This window comes from Limanda limanda, chromosome 12 (genome assembly GCF_963576545.1).
Source record: "Limanda limanda chromosome 12, fLimLim1.1, whole genome shotgun sequence".
NCBI classification, from domain to species: domain Eukaryota; kingdom Metazoa; phylum Chordata; class Actinopteri; order Pleuronectiformes; family Pleuronectidae; genus Limanda; species Limanda limanda.
The window spans coordinates 711,535-729,389 of record NC_083647.1 but is presented as its reverse complement, the minus strand read 5'-3'; the positions used below and the strand labels follow the sequence as shown (position 1 = coordinate 729,389).

At 40.0% G+C, this 17,855-nt stretch overlaps 1 pseudogene; it reads right to left on the bottom strand.

Annotated features, from left to right (window-relative positions):
- The window catches only part of LOC133015653 (uncharacterized protein K02A2.6-like), an 85,045-nt pseudogene that overhangs the window by 22,064 nt on the left and 45,126 nt on the right, over positions 1-17,855 (bottom strand).

The following is a 17,855-nucleotide window of genomic DNA, read 5'->3' as shown; positions in this document are numbered from 1 at the left end:
TCAATTTTGTATTCTATATAGGCCCATCAGTTAATACTGAATGTGTTGTGTTCATAGATTCATTGACGTTAATTCACTGAAGTTTATAAAAAACTTGTTCTTAATAGTTATCTTACTCTTGTGATCAACAACATTGATCTGAAGCTTAATTCTAAGGATGTTCTAAAAATTCTTAAAATACCAACTTCCGGTTAGGTCCAGCCAACTTCCGGGTTAAGGATACGGATAAGTAAATTTAGTTGGTTGAACAGATACAGATAATGGTGTTCTTGCTGATGCCTAATACCTTCTACGTTCTTGCCTTTAAAGATTCTCAGTCATCGAGATCATGGTATATCCAAGTGCTACCAAACAAGTCAACTGGACTTGGTTGAGTTTCTTGAAGACGTTTCACCTCTCATTCAAGAGGTTTCTTCAGAACTGAGAATACTTCTACATTCTTGTTCAAAGATTGCAGGCAAATTTACAGAGCAAGTTGCCCTGTGTTTAGAAGCCATGTTCGCTCCTCCAAAATAATGACACATTAAAGCTTGCATTCTCATGTGCCTCTTATCTGTCTCTAAAGATATCTTTCTGAAGTTTTCGTTAATGCCTTTCCCCACTTTTACTCTCAAATTCATTATTTTTGCTGCTAATCTCCAGAGTGGATGAAAACCTCTTTAATCCTTCAAAATGCATTTCTGTGTCTGAAAAAATAGTATTGCCCCATGTTAAATTAATACTCAGTGCCAATAAACTATTGGTAACTTCTTCAAAGCTGGTCTGGCACCTCGGAATGCAGGGTGGGAAATTGAAAAAGATTTTTAAAAAGGGAAATTAAATTAAATTGCCATCTTGATTTCGTCTTTAAAGGATTAGTGGTTAATTGTAATTTGTGTGCTGTGTCCCTGGCCATCTCAGCAGTGTTGCTGCAAGTTGTCTGCCAGCCGTTGATAGAATACTCACTGCTCCTGCTTTCATAATATGAAGAAGAAGCAGAGTCTCACATTTCCGTCCGCTGAAGAAGACGGGGGCGGCAGGAGTGGAGTTTTGTTTTCTTAAACAGGTTTGACACTTCACAAAATAACCTGCTTCTAGATTGTCTTTGTCTGTTGCCAACTGTTTGCAGCCTCCCCCCGTCTTGCCCTTCAGAAGTCAGTGAGACAGAAAATTGTATAAATTAAACACATTTACTATTGTTAAATTGCTTGTCAGAGGAGGAAATATCTGAGAACAAATGTGTAGGAGTCGTGTGTATACACAGAGGGATGAAATATAAAATTGTGTGTGCGTGTGCATGTTTTTTCTCGAAGTGGGCTTTTACTACATTTAGTCCCAATCCCAAATAAATAAAAGTGTGTTTGTGTGTGATTGAAAGCAGAGTAAAGCAGTGGTATGTCCTGCCCTGAAGAGACCTTTAACATGTTAAATACTATTATGAATATTTTTTACATCGGCACATTTTTATTTCTGTTTTGTGCTTGTGGTTATTTTATTCACTAGGGTAGTCTGTTAAGCCAGATATAAATTTGCTGTTTAACCACCACATGTTGTCATAGACATCCAGATACATCAGAACTGCAGTGTGAGGCTTCTGGTATGGCTACTGTATTTCCTTGAGAAAAATCGGGCTATGTGTGCAACTAAATGCCAGGACTATAGGTATGAGGTTGTACATCTTGGTCCAAAACCTTGGAAAAACAAATGAAGGATTGAAAGTCAAAGGAAATGCGATACTGCTTCTGAATATTTATATCTGTGAAGTATTTGACAGTAAGACAGTAACTCTGGTGAAAGATAATTTTAACTTTCTATTTTGTCGTGAACCGCACGTTATGCACGATATGTGCGACGCGGAAATACTTTTTTTCCTGGCCTGGGAGAAAGATGGGAAGGAAAATATACAAGAAGGAGACAAACAAGTACAAACAAGAACACAAAATAAAGCCAGTTAGGCAGAACTAAAGATGAACGATGGAGAAAAAACTAACAATATGCAAGAAAGAATGATCTTATGAAAAAAAAAGTCTGGAAATAACCGAAATAGAATAAAATAAGGATAATGGACTGAAATTTCAAGTTAGCATGTGCAGAAATGATTTGCTCAAAAGGAAAAAAATATATATATTGAAAACACTATATAATGTATAGTTCAATAAAAACTATCAACAAAAATCGCGTGATGATATAAGGAGTTATGTAGAGAGATATGTTGTTGTGCCAGTCTGGAGTGTATCTGCATAGTGACGATTTAGTGATGGTTTTCCTGCAGGCTGTCCGAGTTGAAGAGGCCTTATTAGGCCTAAAGTCTTTCAGTCTGTTGATTGACAGTGGTAGGACAGTAATGTCTGCAACTGATATTTTCCCACACAGATTGTTTTCTATTTCTCTCTATGGGTTTTTGAAATCAAGCTTTGAATCCAAAAGGTAACCTTGAAAATTGAATGCTTCCTAGCCACATTTTGTTTTTTAATTGTCTTTGCTTTGAGTTAAGCTTCAGTATTTTTTTCCAACAGAGGAGAACAAATAAATACTAAATTTTCAAATTCAAACTATTTGTGTTTTGGGGTATTTAGCATTGAAAAGATTATCTATCCTACTTTATGCACTGTTCTTTCCACTGTCTGATCTATCACTTAAACACCAGTTTCCTAAGATCAGCCTTTGTGGAACCATTTTGCGTTGGACACGAACACAACAGAACTGGTTCCTTTATATTACAATAAAAGGAAATGTGATCCCTGTCTTACAGTCATCATATGTAAAATAAATGGTTGTGACTAACATCACTCAGGCTGAAACCACACTACTATGTTTGAGTTTTCCTGTCCACACTACTCAGGAGTTTTCGAGCACTTAAGATGGAGAATTTGGGACTGGCTTTGTTTAAGATTGAAAATACAAGGGCAAAAATAGAGACATTTGAAAACAAAGACACCATCACCCTCATTCGCTTTCAATTTGGTCAGTATTAGCCACAACTCAACAACTGTTAGTGAAGGCAAAAAGTTTAAAGCACCAACAATTTCACTTTTTAGTTGGTCTAAGAAAAAGATCCCTTGTTTTACCGCTCACCATTGTTGTTTCTCTTTAGTAGTGTTTTCTGTCAGTAAGAAACTGGCTGCAGACTAAACATTTCCTGTTTTCACTGGCCCTGCACATGCCCAGTGTATGTGCATGCATGTGATATGCGTTCCTCAGGCGTGTAATTATGGATGGGGATTATTACCGATAGAGCTAAAATGCTTGTGTGGATCATTTTAGTTTTAAAATGCTGTTATAAAACGAAAACATATTACAGACAAAATCATTACATTTAAGCAGGAGACACACTTTATTATTAGGATATTGTAAGGTTTTGGGTTATGTTTAGGGGTGGGCCCGAAGAAGTTAGTGTTAAAGTTGGAGTCTGTGAAGTCATGGAGACATGAATTTGTGTGTGTTAGTGTGTGTGATAGGGAGATAAGTTGTTGGGCATATCCACACGCCTGACCTTACTGTGGCCTCAGTGCTTCCATTAGCATCACAGAGAAGAGCTTTTAGAGAAAATCTAACCTGCACTGCATTGGATCTTTCCACTTCAGAGCACTGCAAGATACCCATATGATATGCCTGTGCAATGGCATATGGTCACGCCCACACACAATGATACACACGTACATACACACAGACACACATGTACAGATAAACAAAGACTTGCACTGCAACACACAGATACAATCAAACATATATAGACAAAACCACCTGCACACATTCATCATCATGAATCGACAGGGGAAGGGGGACCACAGAAATTGCTTGTGTATAGGGCCTAGAATCTTGTGCAAAAGCCTTGTTTTAAATGGCGCCACAAACCCTCTGCAGCATAGTTCAACCAATGGACCTGTACTTTCCAGCCTCATATGTTGCAAATTCGAAACGATTCTCTCAAGCTATCCATGAATTAAATTAGTTTTTATGTGTGGTCACATAGACTTTGACCTTTGACCTCTAAATTATGTCTTCAAAGTACATAGCAAAAAATGTTTAGTCGTTGCTGTAATGTTTCATATCGAGCTGAATTATGCCCATACAGGATGGTTAGGAACTGATTGATATTCCTTGAGTCTTCCCCCTTTGGAATCCACACCAACTCTGCATGCCTCCACTGATGAGCTACCTGGCCCCTCCTCCAAATCACCTTCAGGATCCTCCAGAGCCTGAGGAGTAACCTTGGGAGACCTCCTGACCTTGCTAGAAAGGCAGTTCGCTTCCTGTCCCTCTCCTTCTTCCACGTCCTATGCCACTCTGCCCTCCGTAAGGTCCTGATATCGGACAGGCGCCCTGGAAACAGGAAAAGACAGAGAAACCCAGAACAGGGGCTGCAGGCACCAGCAACGAGGGGCCACAGACAGGAACAGGGGCAGGGGGCGTCGGCCTCAACAACAACGAGGGGCCACAGGCCGTAACAGGAGCATGGGCGTCGGCCTCACCACCAACGAGGGGCCACAGGCAGGGACAGGAGCAGCGGGGATTGGCCTCACTGCCTTCCTGAGAATAGGAACAGAAGCAGGGGGCGTCAACCTCACTGCCGTCCGGGGCTTAGGTGGCGGTGTGGAGGCGGCAGGAAAGACCAGGAGCGGGCTGTTGTGCTGCCCTTCTGCGATACATACAGTGCAGAGTGTAGAGATCAGGACCTCATAGAGCAAGTCTGTGGGAGGATGCCATGTTGGTAAATCCAGGCCTTGATCTTGCCAGGTACCCCAGCAGATGCTCCACCAGCACCGTCCGCCTCTCCACCTGCCTCTGGAGAGCCTCCAGCCGCACTCTCCACTGCTTGCTCCCTGTTTATGGCCATGTACTCTTCCGCCATCCGAATCAATGCCGTCTTTGCCACCAGGCAGGGCTGTTTGGCGCCCCACACACACACACAAATGCAAATTCCTACCTTCACTCCACAGGTTACATTAAAACAGTTAACAAAAAAATGTTTTAAATGGATGTAGGCTGTAAAAAACAATACTAATATATATAAAAAATACAAAAAGAGTCTGGAATCTGCTGTACTGAAAGCTAGCTATTCATGTCGACAAAAATAAACATTAATGACGTGCAATTGTTGTTAGAGCAGCCGCCTGGCTGTTCACACAGGAAGTGCATTTCTCTGCACTGATTCGGGGGTAAATGAAGATGGTCTTCACTGGTGACTGACCTACGCAAGCCTATGGCCGCCACCCCTCCACAATAGATTGTGTGCTTGTGTCTGTCTGTCTTTATAGACACAACTGACAAATGTGTGGAATAAGTACATAATGAAAGATGGGGACATTTCATCATGTGGGGGCTTCCCGTTGCTTCCCAGTACTTCACTGCCAGTGCGAACAGCCCGATTGATTAACATGGGCGCAGAAAAGAGCCTATAACAGGATCCGCCCCTGCCACCATGGTCTCCCAAACACAGCCAAAGACGAATGTTGCTTTTCATTATTCTTTATAAATTAAACAAACTTACAGAAAGTCAAATTAAAGTGCCAGCAGTCTCTGCTGGCATCTCACCTTTGCAGCTCTAGTCGGTGTCTCTCACCGCATGTCTCTGTGTCTCTCCGTTCTCTCCCTCTCTGGCAGTCCTGCTAATGCCTTATAAACCTGAGGATCAATTAGCCAGCAGCTCTCACCTGCACTGATTTATCCTGTGGTGGAGGTGTTCTCCCAGCCACCTCCATGCCCACAAGATGCCAACTGGGGAAAGCAACATAAATAAAACAACAGTTTAATACACCGTTCAATCAAATAAAAACTCCAAGTGTACCAGTCTATTGAATTTTAAGAGACAGTTTAGGAAAAGCAGTCTATGGATATGCTATTTGTACATACAACATTAGCACACAGCAAATGCTGTATGTAGATGAGCATTTCAATCAATATTTACATAATATAAATTGATAATTTTGCATTCTCTCTTATCTACCATGCTATCAGAGAACCTATTTAAAATTAAAGGATTTGATTAGACTCATTTAAAAACAAATAAATGGAGTCTGTGTAACCAGTAGCTAAATACTATGATAACATCAATAGTATATATTTTCTCTGTGCTCCTGAATAAATGTCTATGTCATGACAAGCTCAGAGGAATTAAGAGGGCTACCGAAAATCCCCTCTGACCTTTCCTCATTAATTCTAATGGTGTGTCTCTTAGAAAGGGAAACATGACCATCCCATATCTTCTCTTCATACATCTCAAGAGATAATGACGCTGAAGTGAAATGATATTGCAAAGACCTTCGCCAAACACCATTTTTATTATCTTACCATCTTGCATAAAATAATTAACACAGATCTCCAGTTAAACAGAGGCTCAGTGCTCAGTTGAAGGGAAGTTGGGACGCTAGCGTGACCTAGGCTGTGGTTTGGTCCACAACTAGAGAAGAAAGGGGAGATGATTAGGACATTTGACCAGACCAGACCATAGATAAAGATTAATTGTTGGAGACAGTGGGTACACTGCATAAACTCAGTGGACAATTAATTGAAATCACCAGAGTAAAATGTATTAAACTGTGAGTGTTACTCATCATCATGATCAGTAGACATGGGAATCATGGGTAGATTTCAAATACAGTCCAACTAAGGCAGGAGTTTGCAGCGCGTCGCTTAGGAGCTGCATGTGGCTCTTCAGCATTCTGCAGTGGCTCCCTGTACAGTGTTGTGCATGAAAGCGTTTTATATTTTATGTGAGTGATGAACTGAACGAATCAGTTTTTATATGTTGATTGTGAAGGTAAATAACGCCCACACTCTAGCGAGGATCAATGTCATTCACGTTCCTTTTTTAAATCATCATCGAATCAGGCCATCATGTGAATACCAGGAGCGAGAGAGACACACACGCAGTGAGATCATAGCTCGTTCATGTGAAGCAGCCGGTCAGTGACTTTGTTAAAAGAACAGTGAAAACAGTGAAAACACAGAGTATCTCTAATTACATCTGATCAATGATCAGAGCAGATGGTTTGTACTGAGCTGGAGTTTCTGTGTCCTCCTCCACTCTGACCTGCTCTCACTTTAACTAATAAACACTCTTCACTAGTGATCAAGAACTGATCAGTACATGACGTTAACTTCGTCTTTGTTTGGTTCTCTCCAGAGTTTATGAGACTGCATTTAAACATCATGAAAAATGTTCAGTACAACACGAAACGTGACGCTCAGTCAGGACATGCGACACACAGACATGATCCAACACCATCCATTAATAATAAAAACAGATGATTGTAAGTTTGTCACCTAAATCATTCCAATGAAAATGAACGTGAACTAGTTAATTTTTGGAACCATGAATTTAGTTCAAAATTTAAAAAAATTAACTATGAACTTCGCCTGGTTCATTTTAAGTGTGAACTGGCAAAACACTGATTACAACTATATATAAAACTTCCGAAGCTGTTTTATCACGTATGTTTTGCAGCTCCGGATGAATTCCATTTGGTGGAAGAGGGGGCAAAATGGCTCTTTTGATAGTAAAGGTTGCCGACCCCTGAACTAGGGTAATATTTGTCAGGCTAATTGGCACTATTGAACAATACCATTGACAATCCATCTATCCATCCATTGACCTTGGGGAATCCTGAGTTTTTCTCAGGCCAGATTGGATATGTAAATGGTGTGTCTTTATATCGCACTCTCTTGATGTCTTGATGACCACTCAAAGCGCTTTACAGCACAGGTTTTTGCCAATAACACACACACACATTCATACAGCGCATATAGGCAGCACTTTCTCTATGAGAACAGTACAGCCATCAGGCAATTTGGGGTTCAGTATCCTGTCTGAGGACACTACTGCATGTAGGATGGGGAAGACTTGGATCGAACCACCAACCTTCTGGTCAGAGGATGACCAGTTGAGCCAAAGTCGACCCTGACCTCCTCCAGCATGGTGTGGGTCTGCCCCTGTGTCTCCTCCCAGCAGCATGTGCCAAGATATTGGGATAGGTTATTCTTTTTAACCCAAAAGAGTGGATTTAGTCAGAGGTCCCTCTGGATGTCAGGGTTTCTCACCTCAAAGGGTAAGCAGCAATTCTGTAGCCACAATATCATTGTTTTGGCAATTACTAAAGCTCACAACAATATTTTAGGCTTTTCTCACCAGATTACTTGGGTAGACATTATTGCTTATTCAGCACCAGTCCACCTGTTAACACAGAGATATAACAGTCTTACCATGGCTTGACACCCTCATTTTGCTTCACACTGGGCTGCTGACTGTCCCTAGGCAGACTGCAGGTCACAGTCTGAAAACCCCAGCAAAACCATTTCATTTGGAAAATATATGACAACGCACAACCGTGGCAAAACTGTGTGCCCACTGAGAACATGCTTGGCTGAAGGGTGTTTTTCAACTTCAGGGTTTTACAGTTCTCTGCCTTCCTGTGAAGTGAGCGCTTCTAGCTGATCACCAAACCCCCTTTTAGAGAGAGCTCACCTAGTTGTTCCTCTTGTAGCCAGAAATGAATGCACAGGAGAGCAGAGGTAAATAATCACATAACATTTTTTTCCCATGCATTTTTCCTGTCTTCTTGTCCTCTTTTATCTCCTCCCCCACCCCTCTCCACCAACATAGTTTTACCTCTCTAACTCCTAGGCTGAACTCCTCCCCGTAGTCTACTGTCTCACTTTCAGACTATTACACTGTTCTGCTCAGCTGAAGCACATCCATATATTATTAAAGGGCTGGTTAAACTCAATCATTAGGCTAACATTCTCCTTGCCCTCCAAATGAACATCCTCAGAATTAGAAGGATTTGTTCTGGAAGGTGCGTCAGTAACTGGGCTGAGAGGCACTAAAGACACAGACAGAAGTTTTCACATTTTTTTGTCATGTTTAATTGCTGTGAGATCAGCAACAGAGATAAACAAATTTACAAACACTTACACCTGCAAGTGAAGGCCTAACCTTGCAAACTTCAGTTTCTATGACTTTGTTGAATATGTATGAAGGTATTTAAAAGAATACAGTCTCTGTAATAAAAATAACAGTTTCAATCAATAACTTATTTATTCACAGGGTTTATTGTTCAACTTGATTTGAATGTGCCTATCTTTTGCATGATATAAAAAAAATTTAAATGAATGCATGTGTGAGGATTTCTGTAGCAATATACATATGGGACAAGATGGTTTTTTATTGTCTTTTTGTTTTGTTTTGTTTTTATGGACTGCAATTCTCACAGCTCTTAGCAATCTTGTTTTGATTTGAGGCAGCTTTATTTACCAAAACAGCTGAAGCTTACATAGTGGAGCATTTAGCAGCTGAAGCGCCAGGAGCTGGTGGAGAACAAAACCAGAGCTAAAAGAGAGGGATTGGCAAGAAACAAACCAAATGAATGTAGATGCTTGCATATTTGTCATATACATTTTATATGGCTGAATATGTCTGTTCAGAGCTTGTTCTGCCTTTAAGAGGCAGAAGTAATCGATTAACGCACATTTAACATTATGTTACATTGCGGCTTATTGGTAAGTGAAACATGTGGCAGAAATTAGCCCAATGATGCAAAAACACTTAAGTCATGCAAGAAATTATGAACTTTGCTTAGTTTTACGTGAGCTATTATTGTCTAATAGATTTACCCCCAGTCAATCTGTGTAACTCTATACACATGACATGGTCCCGCCTTGAAACAAATGTTTTTGAGTCAGATGTATGAGTAAAGTCAAAATCAAAACCCCACACTAACACTAACATCAGCCAAAACTGTACCCGTAACATTAATCTTAATGAACACACACTCTGGCTGATGGACAATAAAAGTAGTTAATGGAAAACACCTAGCCACAAGTATTGAAAGCGTAACGTGTGCCAGAGTTTCAATTTCCCCCTGTAGTGCCAGCTCTCAGGAAGTATCCCCGCTATCACACAGTTAATTTTCTTAATTGTCTGCAGTGCTCCAACCAATATATTATGCTAATATCAGCAGCTACGCCTGCTATGTACTATTTATTCACTCCCTGATAGCACTCCACGCACATACATGTTTTCTTTTAGACCATCTGGCTCTGCATGTATGACCCGCTCGGAAATGCATGTATGTGCTAATTAATTAGCATAGCACAGGAAGCAATTATACTGTAATGTAGTCCCTCCCGACACCCCCACATACAGACACGCTCTCTACCTCTCTTTCTTACAAGTCTTTCCATGGCACTTGAATACACTTCATTAGCTTTGATGTGAGGAAGAGGGAGCAACTGTCCAAATTGTTGTCACGTGGCATCTGTCCTCTGCTGTTGTTTAGGCTGAATCTGGACAGGCCAAAAGGTTTGCGTTCAGAGGCCATCTGGTGTCAAACAGTACACTGGAGCCGCCCATGCAATTTACCCCTTGTACTGTATGAGTATATCAAGTGACACATATAGACCCATAGCATTTTACATGCCATGCATGTCATTCACCGCTCACTCACATCTTCCCTGCACTGACAGTTAGTCTTTGGATCTTGGCCCTATAAGCATGTCAACATGGCCATGCAAATGTACAGTGAAGATGTTTAAATCAGGAGAAACAACTTATGAGAGAGTAAATTAGAATGAAAAGGTTATTTACTGTGAACATAGAAATAGTCCATGGTGCTTAGACCCTGGCATGAACACCTTGAAAGCAGTCCTATGCATTAGGATCTTATGATATGATGTACACTTCCCAGACACTGGTTATGATGATGAGGAATGGACGGAGCATGGAGTTGGGACATCTTTGAGGGGTTTCTGGATGGTGCAGGGCAGAGGTGGGTGACTTAGTATCGCAGTTCTGAAATGACAGCTGAATGAAGCAGAGAAAGAGAAAGTGTTAAACACTGACAGCATACGAGTGATTGGCCAATTGCAAGTTGTGATTGGATGAAAATAAAATTTGTATTATTAGTAATATTGATTTGTCTGATGAAATGCCCAAACCCCAAATATACAATTATATTTTATAAGCATGTAAAAAGAAGAAAAAGAGTTAGTTGCACTTATATATTGCACTTACATGTCACACTTTTTTAAAGTTAATGTACTTACATTATTCTTGCTGTTCTAGTCTTTAAGTCTACTGTGATGGAAATCTGGAAATACAAGAGGCTGGAAACACCAAAGTTATCTATGTGTATTTAATAAGGGGCTTTCTGCAGAAAGGATCAATACAGGGAAACCACAAGGGTCCCAGAGTGAAGATGCAGGACAGTCAAATATATGATCTTATATAGGAGGACTATGGCTATCTCTCTCAGCCAATCCAGACTGGTTCTGTAGGTGCAGGGAGAGAGCTATCTAAACACAGACAACTGATTTACATGTGTTTCCTTTGGAGATAAGCAGACATACATTCAGTTCTTTGGGAAGTCTACAGGGTCTAACAGTTTTCAGGTCATACACAGTTCAGACCATTAAAACAGTCCAGGTCATAAACAATTTGAACAGTTTGTATATGCATGTAGAAAGGTCATAAAAGCCTTTAGACAGAGCTACAAAAACTTACTATCCAACTACAACATAGGTTTCACACATACTTAGTTAATTTTTCCATTACACTCCTAAACACTTTAGGAGTCTAAAGGGGTAAACCAAATCCAATACAATTGAAGTAACTGGTGACTCCATCTTCAAATGAAAAAAAAACACCAGAAAAAAACAAAAAATGCCTCCTCACTACTCCTTTGGTGTCAACCAAAGATTTATTTTTGACTTAATCCCACACACACACCATCCTGTCGCTCCCCAACACTTCAGCACTAAATGAAAATTGATCTACCACTGAAAGTAGTCCAGAAAAAATGCACTACTTGCTCCTACCTAGTACTTTTGAACCCAATTAAAAATTTTGATATTTGTGAAGTATTTGTTTGAAATTTGATGAATGTCAGCAGGGACTATCACATAAGGCAGGGAGGACAGAGAGGTTTAGGAGATGGACTAACACATTGTTGGTTAAATAAGATGTGTTGTCAGTTGTAATAATAATCATTTGTGACTTCATTTCAGTTGTCACTGTTTTAGATCATTTATATGTAAGTGGCTTTGATTTCGATAAGAGGCCACAGTGTTCTTCTTGCATCGAGGAAAAGGGGCCAAATGTGCCTTTGATATTTTGTCAGTTATAGTTTTAATAGTTTAAAAATTCTTAGATCTTTAATACATCATAAGAGCTCTTGTTGTATTTATCTCTTTGACTCAGAGGCCATGCACCAGCTAGTCATTTAGTTCTTATGAATTGCGTAGCAATCACTCTCTATCACACTGTGCTGATGTCAGTTTGTATATAGATTTAACGCGGTGTCAAGACTAATTTAATTTGAAAATATGAACTTATCTAAAGGAGTGCCGCATGTCAGTGCCAACACTTTTAATATATCAAGAACAAGCAGCAGCTACTGTATTTACATGAACCTGTTACTGAGAACATGAATCCCATTAACACGTGATAAAGAGGAAATGTGTAAAAGAATATGGAGGGGCCGCAGCTGCTGCACAAATTGCTCCTGAAAAATAAATAGGAGCTTGTCCACTTTCTCTATTTCTGTAGTATATATTTTAAATGAGCAGAATGATGTTCATGCAGCGATGACTATGTGTTGTGTGTACATATATGTATGTATTAGTGGAATGAGTCAGGAGTACATGATGTTTTTTTTATTTCCTCCCCAGCTGAGCACACAATGGTCCATTTAAATATTTCGCCTAAGTCTTGGTTGGACCATGTATATTCATGGAAAGCCCAGACCAGGGCAGTAGTGGCAGTGACACTGGCACTTGGGGAGATGGGGGTGTTGAAGGTGGAGGATGGGGGATGGGAGGAAGGAGGGATTGGCAGGGGCCTGCTTGTCGGAGTGTGTCACCTTTCCAGCTCGGCGGATTTTTTTGATTAAAGTCCCTTATCCATTTTATCATGCATATCCTCGCTCTGATTAAAGTGATCGGAGTCTGACACTCACAATGTCAGAGCAGGAAACCCAGGAGCACCCTGCTCCCCACCCTCCTCTCTCTCTCTGTCATTCTCCCCCAGCTCTGTTTCTTTATGTCCCTCTCCTCCTGATGCTTGCTTGGAATGTGTAAATCTTAGGCTGGAGATAGTACAGATGCTGATGCCCCAATGACATCTACACGAGACAACAACACTAATGCTACTATATGCATAAACATATGCTGTACTCCTGCAGTAAACAAACATCACAGTTTAGAAACACTTTTTTTGCATTCCATTAAGCTGACGCTTTTATCCAAAGTAAGTGCATTCAAACATGAGGGCACAAACTCAAAACAACAAGAATAAAGTAAGTACAATTTGCTTCAAAAGGCCAAACTACAAGTGCTTCATGTAAGTGCCATTTAGTGCAACTAAACTGAATATATATTTTCATTTTTTGAAACCAAGTTGTAGTCGGAAGAGATGTGTCTTTAGTTTGTAGCGGAAGATGTGTAGACTTTCTGCTGTCCTGATGTCAATAGTGAGCTTGTTCCACCATTTGGGAGCCAGGACAGCAGACAGTCGTGATTTTGTAGAGTGGCTCGCTCGCAGTGAGGGAGCAACAAGTCAATTGGCAGGTGCAAGGGCGGTTTTGCATATGTTTTGGTATGATGAAATGCAGAATACTAGGAATTTGGGTAACTGCAAACTCTGTCCGCACCAATGACCATTGTGTCTCAAGCTGGGATGAACATCAACACACAGTTATAGATCTTTGCACTGCCAACACATGAAATTTGAAATGAAATTCACTAGCACTTAATCTTTGCGAGTGAGTATTAATAAACTTTACTAGGAGCAGTTTATGACGATTTAGTCATAGTAGTCATAGTAAAGAGACTGAGTGGCGGCTGGGGCTGAAGAGTAGCGAGTTGTTCACTAAGCAGAGGATCAGCGGTTAGATCCCTATCTCCCAACTGCTTCTGTGCCAGCAGAATGTGGGGGATGTGTGATAAAGTGCTGAAAATAGATGTAATGTGTGTGTGAACGGGTTAATGGCAAAATTGTAGTGTGCAGTGCTGTAAGTGTTCATCATGACAAGAATGTGCCATATAAATAAGGATCCTTTAGACCAGGGCTTTTCAATAGGCGGCCTGCGGGCCGAATCCGGCCCTCAAGCTGCTTTGGACTGGCCCCCGAGTGTGCTTGAAAAGTGCTTGAATAAAAAATAAATAAATAAAAAAATAAACTAAAAATTTTTGAAACTAACAATTTAGTAGCACTTAAATGGCACTTTCTTATAGCACTTTGTAGTTTGCTTTATTTTGATGAAATTGTACTTTCTTGATTCTTGTTGTTCTGGGTCTGTTCCCTCGGGGTTGAATGCACTTACTGTGGGTCGCTTTGGATAAAAGCGTCAGCTAAATGTTATGTAATGTAATGTAATGCTCCAGTAGCCTCATTCAGTTCGTGATAGGGATGCACCGATATGGAAATTCTTGGCCGATACCGATGTTTAAAACAAAAATCTAGCCGATACGATATTTGTTTATTTTGTTTTTGTTTCAGTCACCCTTTGTGCCAGGAAAATAATTAAATCATTATTTAAAAAGCACTATTTAAAATGATTTCAGCCCTTTATCACTCTTATCTTTTAATGAGCATAAATTCAATCAGATTTATGAAACAATCTTTAGTTTAACTCAACTTTATTTAATATAACTTTCTGTTACAGAAGACATCCAGCTAAATAGCCTTTATAACTTTCAATCACCAGTATCTTGTATTGTCACAGGATCATGGTCAGTAACTCACAGTAACTTCACGTACCTGAGACGCAGCTGACACCACAATCAAATTTACCACTTCGGCTCTACAGTGCATCACTGTGACTGTTCCGACTCGTACCTTTCAAGCTGTGCTAACGAGACAAAAATGTCTCTCCACCTTAAAAAAAAGAAAAGTTGACTCAGAAAATAGGCAGTTCAAAAATGAATGGACAGAGAAATACTTATTTATTACTGTGGATTGTAGGACCCCGGTATGTTTAATCTGCAATGAGTGCCTCGCTGTGTGTAAAGTACAGTAGAGTACAATTTGAAAAGGCATTTGAAGACGGCGCATGCTAACTTTGATGTCACTTTCCCACTGGGCTCTACTGTCTTGGAAGCAGAAGATATCAAGCCTCAAATCTTGTTATGAGCGAAGATGTCAAACTTTATTTAGGGCCTCTACGGATCAAGAGAGAGCAACGGTGGTATCGTTACGAGTGGCATGGATATTGGCTAAAAAGAAAAAGCCGTTTACAGACTCCGAGATGGTCAAGGAGTGTATGCTAGCATCCAATGAGGACGTGGTAACAGATGAGAAAACACGAAAAAGCGTTATCGATTCCATCAAGCAAGTTCCAATATCTGACTCGTCAGGAGAGTAGAGTCCCTTGCATCGGACGTTTTCAAGACACTTTTGCACTATGCAGTTTTGTTTTGGATTTGTTGGTGCACTTGGAAGATGTTTGCCAGTTAAATGAATGAAATTCTAAACTACTGATACAGTTCACCTGAACTGAGTGATGAAATTTGAAACACATTTCCTTGATAGAATAACATGCACTTTTAAGTTGTTGCAATTCTATTCAGTTCCATGCAATGCACTTTGTTGGTGGAGATACATTTGATTCTGCCTATCACTCAAATCAGTTTAATCTTAAATATTGAGGATAATTACCAGTAAAGTTGTGTTGGTACAGCTATGTACAATGAAGTGCATGTTTTTGTTAGTTAATTGCATTTCTCCAATTGTCTGTTAATATGGCTTGGTTATTGCTCACCTGGTTTGATTTTTGAATCCTTGGGCCTAAGCGGCCTCTTGGGCATATGTTGTTAAGCTCTTACAAAATAGAATATATTGACTCCTTCAGTATGTTGTTGAAATTTCTTTATTTGTTACCGTGATAACTCATAACCTCCGGCCCCTGACTTTGCCTCGGTTTCAAGAACTGGCCCCAGCTCCAAACTTAGTTAAATAACTTTTATCAAGATGGTGTCTGGTGTGTTTATTATTTCAGAGGTTTAAAGGACATTTTTATACAGCAGACTTAGGTGCGTAATAGGGTTATCCCACTCAATTATTCAAGATAGTTTGGTCTCATAATATTTAATTAAACCTGGCAGGTATAAGATTTCCATACCGGGCCAAGTTAAACAACATCATTTTTTATCACCAATAAGCAATGAAAAATAAGTCCATTCAATGTCAGGTGAGTCAAACACAGAATTTACTTTAGTTTAGTATGCTTACAGTAAAGGTAATCACAGTACTGTAATTGTTATCAAAGTAATAGTGTGCTGTATTTTATAACTAATATTACACTACTCTAAAAAGCATCACTGTCTTATTTATTAATACTGTAAATGAATATTTGTAAAATATTTACACACTGTAATCACTTTATTTCATTTTCAACAATTTCACACATTTGAAAATGATTTTGTGTTATTCATTTTATAAAATTAAAGAACAAATACTTTCCTAAACATACAAATCTCCCCCTTGCTCGAGTAACTGCATGGCCTGGAATTATTTAATTGTAGTTTATTTTTAAGTCTTCCAAGATCTTTTTTTCTGTTCTTCCTTAAGATAAATATAATTGAAAAAAAGATATATATGTACGCCAGAAAATACAAACCTGAACCAAACAAATATTTTCAGCTTTCTATTGTTTCTCAAAATAATGTTTTCTGGTTTGTATTATCTACAGCTTTTATTTAAGTATGTCTACTCTGTTACAATTTCCAGTACTCCTGTAATGAAGAGAACAAACCTTGACTTTTGCCCACCCAATTCTATTCAGGTAATCCTTGAGTCTAAGTGAATGTTTGTCAATATAGTGTTGACAACAATAGTCAATAAAGTAGCTTTATTGTCAATTACTTTACATGTTCAGACTTACAAAGAAATCGATAAAACGTTTCCCACTCTCCCACGGTGAAGCATATAAAGTGCACAGGCACAAAGGATAAGACAACAAGGTGGAGTTTTCTGTGGGCTTGTGTTATTTGTTGCTTTGAGCGGTGCAAAGAAGCTGTTGAGGTCGTTGAGCAGAGAGATGTTGTCGTCGCAGGTCTGTGATGCAGGCTTGTATCCGTTATGTTCTTGATGCCCTGCCACTGGCTGCGCGTGTCTCTGCTGTCCTTGAAGTGGCTGGTTATCTTTTTTGAGTAGTCCTGTTTTGCTCTTCTGATGCCACGGGACAGGCTGGCTCTCGCTGTTCTCAGGCCAATTCTATCCCCGGCTCTGAAGGCTTTATCTCTGGCCCTCAGCAACCGATGGACAGCTCCTGTCAGCCATGGCTTCTTGATAGCCCGAGTGATGATGGTCTTTGTGTGGGTCACATCATCTGTGCATTTGCGGATGTAAGAGAAAACAGTGTCTGTAAGCTTCTCATTGTCTATGTGGTTGTTTGTGTAGCTGCTTGTTTGAACATGCCCCAGTCTGTTGTCGCAAAACAGTCCTGAAGAGCACACCTTGATCCCTCCGGCCACACTGTAATCTCCTTCCGAACCGGTTTTCCCACTTTCACTCTGGGTCTATATGCTGGCAATAGCATAACAGTGATGTGGTCGGAAAGTCCGATGTGTGGGAGGGGGGAGGCCTTGTATGCTCCTCTGTATGACGTATAGACCAAGTCCAAGGTGTTTTTCTCCCTTGTTGGGAAATTGACATGCTGATGAAGTTTTGGTAGGACAGTCTTAAGATCAGCATGATTAAAATCTCCAGCGACGATTGTAAATCCATCTGGGTTTGCTGTCTGTTGTTCGCTGATGGCCTGATATAGTTCACAAAGTGCCGTATTCCTGTCACTCGATAAGCAAAACCGCAGTAAATTCCCTCGGCAGATAGAAAGGACAACACTTTATGATCATTAACTCTGCCAGAGGTGAACAGTGTC